This window comes from Rutidosis leptorrhynchoides, chromosome 2 (assembly GCF_046630445.1).
Source record: "Rutidosis leptorrhynchoides isolate AG116_Rl617_1_P2 chromosome 2, CSIRO_AGI_Rlap_v1, whole genome shotgun sequence".
In the NCBI taxonomy this organism is placed as follows: Eukaryota; Viridiplantae; Streptophyta; class Magnoliopsida; order Asterales; family Asteraceae; genus Rutidosis; species Rutidosis leptorrhynchoides.
The window spans coordinates 263,051,390-263,067,419 of NC_092334.1; the positions used below are offsets into that span (position 1 = coordinate 263,051,390).

General features: G+C 33.8%; 1 non-coding gene across 1 annotated transcript; it reads left to right on the plus strand.

Annotated features, from left to right (window-relative positions):
• The first annotated feature begins 1,153 nt into the window (after nt 1-1,153).
• Nucleotides 1,154-1,260, plus strand: LOC139895081 (small nucleolar RNA R71). The gene has a single exon (XR_011775550.1). It is a non-coding gene; the product is annotated as a small nucleolar RNA R71 (small nucleolar RNA).
• The last annotated feature ends 14,770 nt before the right edge of the window (nt 1,261-16,030 follow it).

Here is a 16,030-nt window from a genome sequence, read left to right on the forward strand (position 1 = left end):
CTTTCTATTTGTGATCAGATCTTTCAAGGATTTAGCATATCTAGGCATTCCTAAAATCACATCAATGAAAGGAAGATTGACATTTATCTGTTTAAACATATCCAAGAATTTGGATTGCTCGGCTTCAAGTCTCTCTTTTCTTATTTTACTCGGGTAAGGAAGTGGTGGTTGGTATGGTTTAACATAAGGTTTAGCCTTAACTGTGTTATCTTCATTAACCTTTTCAACTACCGGTTCTTTTTCCTTATCTTGATCAGATTGTGGTTCTTGTGGAGTAGGAATAGCTTCATCAGAAATTACAGGCATTTCAGGTGGTTTAAGTGTAATACCACTTCTTGTGGTAATGGCTTTAGCTGTTTCATTCTGGGGGTTAGCATTTGTATCACTTGGTAGACTTCCCGGTTTTCTTTCACCTATCAACCTTGCTAGGTTGCTTACTTCTTGTTCCAAATTTTGAATAGAAGCTTGTTCATTTCTAAATGCTTGAGCATTTTGTTCATTGGTTTGTTTCTGAGATGTGAAAAATTGAGGTTGAGATTCAACTAGCTTCGACATCATATCTTCTAAATTTAGCTTTTTATCATCGGTTTGTAGTGGTTTGTTTTGAAAAATAGGTCTTTACTGATTGTAAGTATTATTGGATACTTGTTGATTACTTGGACCTTGTTGGTTGTTGTATGGAACATTTCGGTTATAATTCTGGTTTTGATTGTATATTGGTCTTGACGGTTGTTAATTATTCTGATAATTATTTCCAGGCCTTTGGTTTATGTATGAAACATTCTCTCTTTGTTCCATTGTTAGTTCAATACTGAGACAATCTTTTGTCAAATGTGGTCCTCCACACTGCTCACAACTAATTCGTATTGAGTGGATATCTTTGGTCATCCTTTCCATTCGTCTCTCGACAGCATCTATCTTTACAGAAATGGAATCTAAGTCATGGCTAGAATCGGCTCTAGCTGCTTTAGATGATCTAACGATATCTTTTTCTTGGTGCCACTCATGTGAGTGGGAAGCAGTGTTATCAATAATTTTGTAAGCATCAGTTGCAGTTTTCTTCATAATGGAATCACCAGCTGCTATGTCGATGTCTTTTCTTGTAGTGATGTCGCATCCTTGGTAGAATGTTTGTACTATTTGACAAGTGTCTAAACCATGTTGCGGACATCCTCTTAATAACTTTCCAAATCTTGTCCATGCTTCATATAGAGTTTCATTTGGCTTCTGTGCGAACGTAACAATTTCTCCTTGAAGTCTCACGGCTTTAGATGCCGGAAAGAATTGTTTAAGAAAATTTTCAACTAAAACGTCCCATGTATCAATCGCCCCTTCAGGTAACGATCTAACCAATCTTTGGCTTCTCCCTTTAAAGTCCAGGGAAATAACATGAGATATATCTGTTCATCCTCCACTTCTCTTATTTTAAATAGTGTGCAGATCCTATTAAAAGTACGAAGATGTTCATTTGGATCTTCCTTCGGTGCACCACTAAATTGGCATTGATTAGTTACCATATGTAGAATTTGTCCTTTGATTTCATAATCTGGCGCATTAATGTCAGGTTGAGTAATTGCGTGACCTTGGCCAGTGCGTTTAGCTCTCATTCAGTCTTCCATACTTAAAGGTTCCAGATTCTCCATAATTGAATTTGTTGAATCTGAATCACTATAGAATTCTGATTTAATGGTTAGTTCCTCAACAATCTTTGTTTGAATGATTGGTGGTTCCGGAGGAAAGATTAGTGGTTCAGGATCTATGAATTGTCCCTGAATAATCTCCGGATTCTCAATTGTGAGGTCGGGTTCAAAAAATGGATTATCGGAAATTTGAATTGGAGTAATTGGTCGACTGGATGACGATTCTAAAGAAAAATCAACGGCGACAATATTTGCTAGATGTCTTGATCGAGTTACAGGTGGTGAACGTACAAAAGGTGGTGAACGTTTTGCTCGGTGCATCCACTGAATATCCTATTAGTTATAAAAATAAGAAAAATTATATAAGTTATCAAATTAATAGACTTTTCTGATTTTGCCCACGTTTCGAATAGCCAAAAGATGCAGCAGAGGGGCAGGATTCATTTGGTCTCAATATAATTGAGTACTGTTTGGCTCCAATAACCCGATCCACGTACAAATCCAACTATTACTACGAACCAGAAAATTTTGATGTCTATCAATTTAACCACTTAAAATAATTTTTCGTTTAAATTTAAAGAAATTTTTAGATAAGAAATAGAAAAATTCTATGTCCTAAAAACTAGAAAGTCGAGAAATAAGAAAGAAAAAGAGCGCGTCGAAAAACGTTGAAAAATAAAAGGTCGAAAAATAATAGGCGTCGAAAAATAAAAATAAGAAAGTAGCGCGTCGAAACTTAAAAAGGAATTAAAAACTAAGAATTAAAAGTTGCGTCTAAAAATATTAAAGCTTAAAAGAAAAACTATATCCCAAATGGCAATAACTTAAAAAGGTACTAACACTTAAAAACGGCGTCGTAAAATTCTAAAGCACCTAAATCTTAGTCTAAAGAAAAAGCACTTAAAGAATTTTACGTCGAAGCCTAAAAATCTAGAAATAAAAATAACTATGGCAAAAACTATATCTTATAATTAAATACGAGCGAAAAATACAAATATTACGCTAAAACGAATAAAAAGAAACAAAATATAAAAATATACTTAAAGTTGTAAAAAGTACAATTTTTATAAAAATATTATTTTTATATTATTTATTTTATAAAACTATTAATTTTATAATTTAATTAAACTAATTATAACTTAAAATACAAATTAAATAAAAACTAAAACTAATTATATTTTAATTAACCCTAATTAGGGTTTAGAATTAATAATAATAATAATAATTACCGTAATGATTGCTGTTTTAGGTCAAATGTGGCGTGTCTGTCAGGGCCATGCGATCGCATGGTCCTCACCTTAAAAATCCATGCGATCACATGGATAAGAGTATCGGGCCAGGGTTGTGGGCTGCTACAGTACGGGCCTCGAATATTTTTTTTTTTTTTTCTGTTTTGTGTTTTATAATTTATAAAATATTTATATTAAGTAAATAAAACTTATTTTTTTACAAAATAAAAATAAAGAAACTTTATAGTTTTATATTTAACAAACTCTTAAAAATATTTATATTTTGTTTTTCTTTTTATATTTTTGATTATTTAAAACGTATTTTTACAAAAGCGTATTTTTATAAAAGTAAACTAAAAAATTAATAAAAATCTTTTTTTTATATAGCGTTGCGCTTCCGGCATTTTAAGCAAGAATGTCCCCGGCAGCGGCGCCAAAAATACTTGATGTTATGCGAGGTGTATATGAAATAGCTTATATTTTACTAGGAAAAACTATTAAATACGATACAATTTTACACAAGATATTTATTTATTTATAGAATGGATATATCTAAACCTTGCTACAACACTTATAGGCAGTGTACCTAATCGTATAGTAGTGTAGTTTCTAGTAAGTCCGGTTCGTTCCACAGGGATACACTTAAACAAGCTTAACGCTATATTAGTTTTAACTTATAAAAATACAAATATATATATAAGTAATATTATTATTATAAAAGAGGGTTTTTTACCGTTTAATGACCGGTTTATCGATTTTAAAACTTTAGTCGCAGTTAAAACCTAATGTAAAATATTAAAAATAAATACAACTTAATTTAAAGAGTAAAGTAAATATCAATAATGAAATTGCGATAAATAAAAGTGCGATAAAATAAAATTGCGATAATTAAAGAGTACGATAATTAAAAGTACAATTAAATACAATAACAATAAATAAAAGTGCGATAATTAAAAGTTCAGTTAAGTATGAAATAAAGGAAATTAAATATGAAATAAAGGAATTATGCTTATTTAAACTTCCGTAATAATGATGTTTGACGTGTTGTTTTTAGTTTATTCCCATGGGTTAATTGTTCTTTGTCCTGGATTATTCGATATGTCCATACGGATTTGTCCATAATAGTCCATCAGTCATAAATATAAAGTGCGAAAGCCTTCGCCAAATTATTCTTATTCCCGAAGTCAAATATTCCAACTAATTGGGGATTCGAATTGTAACAAGGTTTTAATACTTTGTTTAATGAAAACACCAGGTTATCGACTGCGTGTAAACCAAGGTTTTACTACTTTGTTAACAATTACACCAATTACCCTTGAATGTAATCCACCCCTGTTTCAACAAGTCTACTAACTATTAATCCAGTTCCATGTCCGGTAAAATGAACAATTATTGGTATTTATAGATATCCCGCCCACCGTGCCTAGTCAAGCGTATGTGGTTATATATAAATACGTCAAATTATAAGTCTATATATTAAATTAACGAGGTATCATTTAGTTAATATAAAGCCCATTAATAGCCCATAGTCTAATTTTCACAAGTGTCGTTCTTTTGTCCAAACCCCAATTATGGTACAAAGCCCAATTACCCAATCTTAAAATTTTTAGCCCAACATCATGATTAATTCGTCTTAAATAAGCATAATAATAACTTAGCTACGAGACATTAAATTAAAAATAATATTAACCATAACTTACAGTGATTAAAAATAGCGTAGCGTTACACGGACAGAATTTCGACTTACACCCTTACAACATTCGCTAACATACCCTTATTATTAGAATTTAAAATTAAAATTAAAATTAAAATATAAATATAAATATATTTACGTATAGATAGAGAGATGAATATATGATATATTAACTGAGCCAAACACGCGAATTTATAGGCCTGTAGGCTGAAAAAGGCCTCCATGCGATCGCATGAAGATTACTCTTCAAGGCCATGCGATCGCATGGCCAGCTGGTGAAGTTCACATGCCTTTGTTTTCTTTCTTGCCGACGTTTATAAATAATAATATAATATATAAATAATTATAAGAATTATTTAAATATTATATTTTATTTATGTGCATAGTTACCTTGTAATTTTTAGTCCGTTGCGTCGAGCGTTGAGAGTTGACTTTGGTCCCGGTTCTGGATTTTCGAACGTCCTTGCGTACAATTTAATATCTTGTATTTTGCATTTCGCGTCTTGTACTCTTGTAATTTTGAGACGTTTCTCATCAATAATTGGAACCACTTTGATTGTACTTTGTACTTTTGAGCTTTTTGGTCGTTTGCGTCTTCAATTCATCGAATCTGTCTTTTGTCTTCACCTTTTATTATTTAAACGAATATCACTTGTAAATAGAACAATTGCAACTAAAAGCTTGTCTTTCTTGAGGGATAATGCTATGAAATATATGTTCGTTTTTAGCATTATCAGTTGCTTTTGGTCTATGAGCGCCGCTTTTGGTCCTGATTGGGTGCTGTTGGAAATTTAAAAGAGTTAAATGAGGGGTAATTGGGTCTTTTCACTTGGGGTCGGTATTGAGCCATTAAAACTGATCCATTGATCATTCTTATCCTTATTTCACTCACACAAACACCCTCTTCAAACCACGGAGTGAGAAATCCATTTTAATGAGAGAGAGAGAGAGCTTCATTTAAGGAAGAAGAAAGTTGAATCGGGTCAAGTCTCAAGTATTAAAGTTGTTCTACTCGTCAACGACATCATTTTGGTGTTATTGGTAAGTCTCAACTCCGAATTTCATCTTTATGATTTGATATTCAAGTTAGGGTTTTGAGCTTGTTAGTTGTAAAACCCATTTAGATGATTAAGTGGGTTTATGGTGACTAGTTATTTTTGATACTTGGCGGGTTTCGGGTTGGTTGACGTTTTGGCCATGATTTAGGACTTGTAATTGGGTTTAATCACTAGGTTTAGTGATTGTAGAAGTGTTGAAACCCATTTAGATGTATTTGGAAGACTAATTTTGAAATGGGTCAAAATTAGGGTTTATGTGTCAATTTGGGCAAGATAAGTGTTTAACACTTATGATTGAGTTTAATTGGTGTATTAGGACCATTCTCACTTGTGTTAGTGATCATTGGTTAGTTTGTGAAATGTCCCGTTCATATCGATTATAAACGTTTCATATTAATTGATTTCTTTGCGAGGTTTTGACCTCTATATGAGACGTTTTTCAAAGACTGCATTCGTTTTTAAAACAAACCATAACCTTTATTTTACTGACAAGGTTAAAAGGACACCACCTAGATTATCAAGAATTTGATAATCTAAAAATATCACACTTACACACGACCAATACATATTGGTTTACAATATTAATATGTTACAAGAAAGTAAATCTCGAATGCAGTTTTAAACAATATTATACAAGCATGCTGACACTAAATCTTGTCCATATTTTAGCATGCAAAATCGGAAGCTCTTAATAATCACCTGAGAATAAACATGCTTTAAACGTCAACAAAAATGTTGGTAAGTTATAGGTTTAACCTATATATATATATATATATCAAATCGTAATAATAGACCACAAGATTTCATCTTTCAATAACATACAATCTGTATAAAAATCATTCATATGTTGAACACCTGGTAACCAACATTAACAAAATGCATATAGAATATCCCCAAAACAGAAATCCATCTGTATTAATAACTCGAAGTACTAAAGCATACCATTTTCCAGTATGGGGGGGAGTTAGTGCCCGTAGATCTACCTTTAGGATTTGCGTCAATTAGGGTGTCTGTTCCCTAATTCTTAGGCTACCAAGCTAAAAGGGTGATATTCGGTATTCATAATCCAACATAGAATATAATTTCAAGTACTTGTGTCTATTTTGTATAACCTTTATAAAACTGCATGTATTCTCATCCCAAAAATATTAGATTTAAAAGTGGGACTATAACTCACTTTCACAGATTTTTCCTTCAACGGAATAAGACTTGGCCACTGGTCGATTCACGAACCTATAACAAATATGTACATATATATTAAAGTATGTTCAAAATATATTTATAACATTTTTATTACGTTTTAATGATTTGAGTTTGTTAAGTCAGCAGTCCTCGTTAGTAACCTACAACTAGTTGTCCACAGTTAGATGTACAGAAATAAAGCAATATATATTATCTCGAATCAATCCACGACCCAGTGTCTACAAGTCTCAGACTCGATCACAACTCAAAGTATATATATTATTTTGGAATCAACCTCAACCCTGTATATCTAACTCAAACATTACTGCATATAGAGTGTCTATGGTTATTCTGAAATATATATATAGATGGGTCGATATGATATGTCAAAACATTGTATTCGTGTCTATGGTATCCCAAGATTACATAATATATGTTAGAATACGTGTATAATATAATATAATTTAGTTAAGTTATGATTTGTATAGATTTGTTACAAATTTCACGTAGCTACAACAAGCAAAATTATCCAATCTTGTTTTACCCATAATTTCTTCGTTTTAAATCTGTTTTGAGTGATTCAAGTTGCTATGGTTTCATAATGAACTGAAATTTATGAAACTAAATAGTTAAAGTATAAGTTTATAGTCGAAAATACAGGTTACAATTCAATATTGTAAGAGGTAGTCATTTCAATCGAAAGAACGACGTCTTGATGACCATTTTGAAAAACATACTTCCACTTTGAGTTTAACCATGATTTTTGGATATAGTTTCATGTTCATAATAAAAATCATTTTCCCAGAAGCACAACTATTAAATCAAAGTTTATCATAGTTTTTAATTAACTAACCCAAAACAGCCCGCGGTGTTACTACGACGGCGTATGTCCGATTTTACGGTGTTCTTCGTGTTTCCAGGTATTAAATCATTAAGTTAGCATATAATATAGATATATAACATGTGTTTAGTTGATTTTAAAAGTCAAGTTAGAAGGATTAACTTTGTTTGCGAACAAGTTTAGAATTAACTAAACTATGTTCTAGTGATTACATGTTCAAATCTTCGAATAAGATAGTTATATATATATGAATCAAATGATGTTATAAACATCATTACTACCTCAAGTTTAGTAGGTAAACCTACTGGAAGTGATAAAAATTGATCTAGCTTCAAAGGATTCTTGGATGGCTTGAAAGTTCTTGAAGTAGAATCATGACACGAAAACAAGTTCAAGTAAGATTATCACTCGAAATAAGATTCTTATAGTTATAGAAATTGAACCAAAGTTTGAATATGAATATTACCTTAAATTGGAAAGATATCTTACTATAAATAAGAAAGATTTTTTGAGATTGAATGATCACTTGAAATGGATTAGAAAGCTTTGAAGTAGACTTGTAAACTTGAGAGTATTCTTGATTTTATGAAACTAGAACTTATAGAATTTATGAAGAACACTTAGAACATGAAGATAGAACTTGAGAGAGATCAATTAGATGAAGAAAATTGAAGAATGAAAGTGTTTGTAGGTGTTTTTGGTCGTTGGTATATGGATTAGATATAAAGGATGTGTAAGTTTATTTTCATGTAAATAATTCATGAATGATTTATAATATTTTTTGTAATTTTGTGAGATATTTCATGCTAGTTGCCAAATGATGGTTCCCACATATTTAATGACTCACATGGGCTGCTAAGGAGCTGATCATTGAAGTATATATACCAATAGTATATACATCTAGAAGATGTGTATTGTACGAGTACGAATACGGGTGCATACGAGTAGAATTGTTGATGAAAATGAATGAGGATGTAATTGTAAGCATTTTTGTTAAGTAGAAGTACTTTGATATGTGTCTTGAAGTCTTTCAAAAGTGTACAAATACATCTTAATACACTACATGTATATACATTTTAACTGAGTCATTAAGTCATCGTTAGTCGTTACATGTAAGTGTTGTTTTGAAACCTTTAAGTTAACGATCTCATTTAATGTTGTTAACCCATTGTTTATTATATCTAATGAGATGTTAAATTATTACATTATCATGATATTATGATGTATGGATATATCTTAATATGATATATATACATTGAAATGTCGTTACAACGATAATTGTTACATATATGTCTCGTTTCGAAATCCTTAAGTTAGTAGTCTTGTTTTTACATATGTAGTTCATTGTTAACACACTTAATGATATACTTAATTATCATTTTATCATGTTAAATATAGTGTATCTATATCTTAATATGATTCATATGTATTTAGTAAGACGTTGTTATAACGATAATCGTTATATATATTGTTTCGAGTTTCTTAATTCAATAATCTCATTTTTATGTATATCACTCATTGTTAATACACTTAGTAAGATACTTACTTATCATAATATCATGTTAACCATATATATATATATATATATATATATATATATATATATATATATATATATATATATATATATATATATATATATATATATATATATCATCATGTAGTTTTTACAAGTTTTTAACGTTCGTGAATCGCCGGTCAACTTGGGTGGTCATTTGTCTACATGAAACTCATTTCAATTAATCAAGTCTTAACAAGTTTGATTGATTAACATGTTGGAAACACTTAATCATGTAAATGTAAATGTCAATTTCATTTAATATATATAAACATGGAAAAGTTCGGGTCACTACAGTACCTACCCGTTAAATAAATTTCGTCCCGAAATTTTAAGCTGTTGAAGGTGTTGACGAATCTTCTGGAAATAGGTGCGGGTATTTCTTCATCATCTGATCTTCACGCTCCCAGGTGAATTCAGGTCCTCTGCGAGCATTCCATCGAACCTTAATAATTGGTATCTTGTTTTGCTTAAGTCTTTTAACTTCACGATCCATTATTTCGACGGGTTCTTCGATGAATTGAAGTTTTTCATTGATTTGGATTTCGTATAAAGGAATAGTGAGATCTTCTTTAGTGAAACATTTCTTCAAATTCGAGACGTGGAAAGTGTTATGTACAGCTGCGAGTTGTTGAGGTAACACAAGTCGGTAAGCTACTGGTCCGAAACGATCAATAATCTTGAATGGTCCAATATACCTTGGATTTAATTTCCCTCATTTACCAAATCGAACAACGCCTTTCCAAGGTGCAACTTTAAGCATGACCATCTCTCCAATTTCAAATTCTATATCTTTTCTTTTAATGTCAGCGTAGCTCTTTTGTTAACTTTGGGCAGTTTTCAACCGTTGTTGAATTTGGATGATCTTCTCGGTAGTTTCTTGTATTATCTCCGGACTCGTAATCTGTCTATCCCCCACTTCACTCCAACAAATCGGAGACCTGCACTTTCTACCATAAAGTGCTTCAAACGGTGCCATCTCAATGCTTGAATGGTAGCTGTTGTTGTAGGAAAATTCTGCTAACGGTAAGTGTCGATCCCAACTGTTTCCGAAATCAATAACACATGCTCGTAGCATGTCTTCAAGCATTTTATCGTCCTTTCGCTCTGCCCATCAGTTTCTGGATGATAGGCAGTACTCATGTCTAGACGAGTTCCCAATGCTTGCTGTAATGTCTATCAAAACCTTGAAACAAATCTGCCATCCCTATCAGAGATAATAGAGACTGGTAATCCATGTCTGGAGACGACTTCCTTCAAGTATAAATGTGCTAACTTTTCCATTTTATCATCTTCTCTCATTGGCAAAAAGTGTGCTGATTTGGTGAGACGATCGACTATTACCCAAATAGTATCATAACCACTTGCAGTCCTTGGCAATTTAGTAATGAAATCCATGGTAATGTTTTCCTATTTCCATTCCGAGATTTCAGGTTTCTGAATTAGGCCTGATGGTTTCTGATGTTCAGCTTTGACTTTAGAACAAGTCAAACATTCTCCTACGTATGTAGCAATATCGGCTTTCATACCCGGCCACTAAAAGTGTTTCTTGAGATCTTTGTACATCTTCCCCGCTCCGGGATGTATTGAATATCTCATTTTATGTGCTTTCCCAAGTACCATTTCTCTCACATCCCCAAACTTTGGTACCCAAATTCTGTCATCCCTATACCGGGTTCCATCTTCCCGAATATTAAGATGTTTCTCTGATCCTTTGGGTATTTCATTCTTTAAATTTCATTCTTTTACAACTCCCTGTTGCGCCTCCTTTATTTGAGTAGTAAGGTTAGTACGAATAATTATATTCATACCTTTTACCCGTATAGGTTCTCTGTCCTTTCTACTCAAAGCGTCGGGGCTACCACATTCACCTTCCCCGGGTGGTAACGAATCTCAAAGTCATAATCATTCAACAATTCAATCCACCTACGCTGCCTCATGTTCAGTTGTTTCTGATTAAATATGTGTTGAAGACTTTTGTGATGGATATATATAATAGTTTTGACTCCATATAAGTAGTGCCTCCAAGTCTTTAATGCAAAAATAACCGCGCCTAATTCCATATCATGTGTCGTGTAATTCTGCTCGTGAATCTTCAATTGTCTCGACGCATAAGCAATTACCTTCGTTCATTGCATTAATACACAATCGAGACCTTGCTTTGAGGCGTCACAATATATCACAAAATCATCATTCCCTTCAGGTAATGACAATATAGGTACCGTAGTTAACTTTTTCTTCAACAATTGAAACGCTTTTTACTGCTCATCCTTCCATTCAAATTTCTTCCCTTTATGCGTTAATGCGGTCAAGGGTTTTGCTATTTTTGAAAAATCTTGGATGAATCTCCTGTAATAACCAGCCAGCCCTAAAAATTGGAGTATGTGTTTCGGAGTTTTCGGGGTTTCCCACTTTTTAACGGTTTCAATCTTTACCGGATCCACCTGAATACCTTCTTTGTTCACTATGTGACCGAGGAATTGAACTTCTTTCAACCAAAATGCACACTTTGAAAACTTAGCATACAGTTTTTCTTTCCTCAACAATTCTAACACTTTTCTTAAATGTTCTTCGTGCTCTTGATCATTCTTTGAGTAGATAAGTATGTCATCAATGAAAACTATGACAAACTTATCGAGATATGGCGCCCACACACACGGTTCATGAGGTCCATGAACACAGCTGGTGCGTTAGTCAATCCAAACAGATAACTATAAAATCGTAATGACCGTAACGCGTCCTAAAAGTAGTCTTCCGAATATCATCCTCCTTCACCCGCATTTGATGATATCCAGAATGTAAATCAATCTTCGAATAAGCCGACGAGCCTTGTAGTTGATCAAATAAGTCGTCGATTCTTGGTAATGGGTAACGGTTCTTGATGGTAAGTTTGTTCAACTCTCGGTAGTCCAAACACAACCTGAATGTACCATCTTTCTTCTTGACAAACAAAACAGGAGCTCCCCATGGTGATGTACTTGGTCGAATGAAGCTACGCTCCAAAAGTTACTGTAACTGACTTTGTAATTCTTTCATTTCGCTGGGTGCGAGTCTGTATGGAGCACGAGCTATTGGTGCAGATCCTAGTACAAGGTCTATTTGAAATTCAACGGATCGATGTGGGGGTAATCCCGGTAATTCTTTCAGAAATACATCGGGAAATTCTTTTGCGACGAGAACATCACTGATGTTCTTTTCTTCAGGTTTAACTTCCTCGATGTGTGCTAGAATGACGTAACAACCTTTTCTTATTAGATTTTGTGCCTTCAAACTACTAATAAGATTTAACTTCGCGTTGTTCTTTTCTCTGTACACCATTAAAGGTTTTTCTTTTTCGCGCATAATACGAATCACATTTTTGTAACAAACGACCTCTGCTCTCACCTTTTTCAACCAATCCATGCCAATTATTACATCAAAACTCCCTAACTCGACTGGTATTAAATCAATCTTAAACGTTTCATCACCCAGTTTAATTTCTCTATCCCGACATATATTATCTGCTGAAATTAATTTACCGTTTGCTAATTCGAGTAAAAATTTATTATCCAAAGGCATCAATGGGCAACTTAATTTATCATAAAAATCTCTACTCATATAGCTTCTATCCTCACCCGAATCAAATAAAACATAAGCAGATTTATCGTCAATAAGAAACGTACCCGTAACAAGCTACGGGTCTTCCTGCGCTTCTGCCAAATTAATGTTGAAGACTCTTCCACAGCTTTACCCATTTGTATTTCCTTGGTTTGGGCATTTACTCTTGACGTGGCCCGGTTTTCCACATCCATAACAAATAAAGGCGGCATTACTTGTCCCGACATTACTGGTTGCATTATTTTTGTTAATCACCGGTCTGTAGATTTCACACTTTGTCGCGCTATGACCACCTCTATTACACTTAGTACACGTTGTCTTGCAGAACCCAGTCGGATGGTATCCTTCACACCTCTGACATGGTTTTTGCCTTTTGTTATTATTGTTGGGATGGTTGTTGTTGTGGTTGTTGTTGGGACGTTTGTTGTAGTTATTGTTAGGATTGTGGTTATTGTTGTGATTGTTGTTGCGGTTGTTGGGATAGTTGTTGCGATTGTGGTTGTAATTATTGTTGTTGTTGTATTGGTGACCCTTGTCACTGGTTTCTTCCCACTTTCTCTTGACTTGTTTCATGTTGGCCTCTTCAGCCGCCTGCTCCTTAATCCTTCCCTCAATCTGATTTACTAGTTTGTGAGCCATACGGCTTGCCTTTTGTATGGAGGCGGGCTCGTGTGAACTCACATCTTCTTGAATCCTTTCTGATAAAGATTTAACAAATGCGTCTATCTTCTCTTCTTCATCTTTGAACACTCTTGGACATAATAGGCACAACTCTGTGAATCGTCGTTCATACGTGGTAATGTCGAATCCTTGCGTTCGAAATCCTCTAAGCTCTACCTTGAGCTTATTGACCTCATTTCCGGGATGATACTGCTCGTTCATCAAGTGCTTGAATGCTGACCATGGTAACGCGTAGGCAGTATCTTGTCCCACCTGCTCGAGATAGGTATTCCACCATGTTAACGCAGTGCCTGTGAAGGTATGCGTAGCGTACTTTACTTTATCTTCTTCAGTGCACTTACTTATGGAAAACATCGATCCGACCTTCTCGGTCCACCGTTTTAATCCAATTGGACCTTCGGTTCCATCGAATTCCAGAGGTTTGCAGGCAGTGAATTCTTTGTAGGAGCATCCTACACGATTTCTTGTGGAATTAGTTCCACTGCTAGATCCAGAGTTATTGTTATTTTGCATCGCAGCCTGTACTACGGCTACGTTTGCTGCAAGGAAAACACGGAAGTCTTCCTCGCTCATGTTCAAGTTCTGACGAGTAGTCGGTGCCATTTCCTTCAAAAATATCCAAAAGAATTAAGTTAATCATATAGAATATTAAGAGTAGTCAATAGTATTTCGTAGCATAATATGAACTTATTTATAAAATCTTTTTCTTCATATTAGCGTTTTATAATTTTTCATTCGGGTGGTACCTACCCGTTAAGTTCATACTTAATAGCCAATATACAATTCAACTACTACAATTCTATATGAAAAACTGTTTATAATAATATATCATGTTCAAACTCTTATACAATATTTTACAAACTTACAATACCACTATTTTACATATAGCATGAAATATAGCACACAATAACTTTGATACAAGATAATTCTAGCTAGTACGCAAGTCGTTCAGCAAAGGCAATAAAGACACGTAATTCATAAGTCCAGAAACAAGTCATACATTCTGGTTTTACTAAGACTATTTCCCATCCTTGGTCTTGTGGAAAATAACCGTTATGACCGTTGGCTAGGAAGCATGTTGTAATGTCGTCAAAAGGACGAGGGTTTTGTAATGCCCAACAGCCCCGTAATAATCTAAAAATCTCATTTCTCACCCCAACTACTGAATCCGTCACTTGTGGGAATATTTTATTTAGTAGTTGCAATCCTATGTTCTTTTTCTCAATTTGGTGAGAAGCGAACATTACTAACCCGTAGACATAGCATGCTTCTTTATGTTGCATGTTAGAAGCTCTTTCTAAAGAACGAAGTCCTATGTTAGGATAGGTAGAGTCAAAATAGGCTCTCAACCCGTAGCGTAAAATTGCATCTGGGTTCCCCGCATTCAATGCTTTAAAGAAAACACAGTGTAACTTATGGTCTCCCCAATGTGATATACCCCATCTATTAAAGGAAAGCCTTTTATAAACTAAGGCATGCCTGGAACGTCTTTCAAATGTTTGACAAACTAATTTTGCCATAAATAATTGTGCCTATGAACTCTGACCGACTCTTGACAAGATTTCATCAATCATGTCCCCGGGTAGGTCTTCTAGAATATTCAGTTGTCTATCCTTAACGTCCATTGTGTGTTTTTATACTGTAAAATAGACAAGGATTAGATTTGTAAAAGATAAATAACAAATAATACAAGCAATTTTTACATAACATGAAAATACAAGCACACTACAATACATATATTACACAACATGATTACAACTCTCTAATCTGAATCACTGGTTTCTTCTTCTTCTTCGGACTTGGTTCTTTTTCCTAATTTTCTAGGGATATACGATGTTCCTCTAATACGAGCCGTCATTTTCCACAATGGTTTAGAAAAACCTGGTGGTTTAGAGGTTCCCGGGTTATTGTTACAATTTAGGAAATACGGATGTTGACGATACATATAAAGTTCATCGGGGTTGGAATCAGGTTTTTCTATTTTGATACCTTTTCCCTTATGGTTTTCTTTTGCTCTTTCAAATTGGGTTGGGGTAATTTCTATAACATCATCGTAATCCTCATCAGGATCCGATTCGTCGAAAAATTGGTAATCTTCCCAATATTTTGCTTCCTCGGCGGAAACACCGTTGACAATTATTAATTTTGGACCATTGGTTGAAGATTTTCTTTTATTTAACCATTTTTATGTAGTTATTAATATTTCTTCCTCCGGAACCTCCTCTTCTTCCGGTTCCTCTTCTTCCGGTTCCTCCTCTTCCGGTTCCTCCTCTTTCGGTTCTTCTTCGGGAATTTGTGAATCTTCCCAAAATATATTCGACTCTTCATTATTATTAGGCGAGTCGATGGGATTTGTACTAGAGGTAGACATCTATCACACAATATCAAACATGTTAAGAGATTAATATATCACATAATATTTTCCTGTTAATAATATATAGTTTCCAACAAAAGTGTTAAGCAATCGTTTTTAAAGGAAAACACGGTTGAAGTCCAGACTCACTAATGTATCCTAACAAACTCGATAAGACACACTAATGCAAATTTCTGG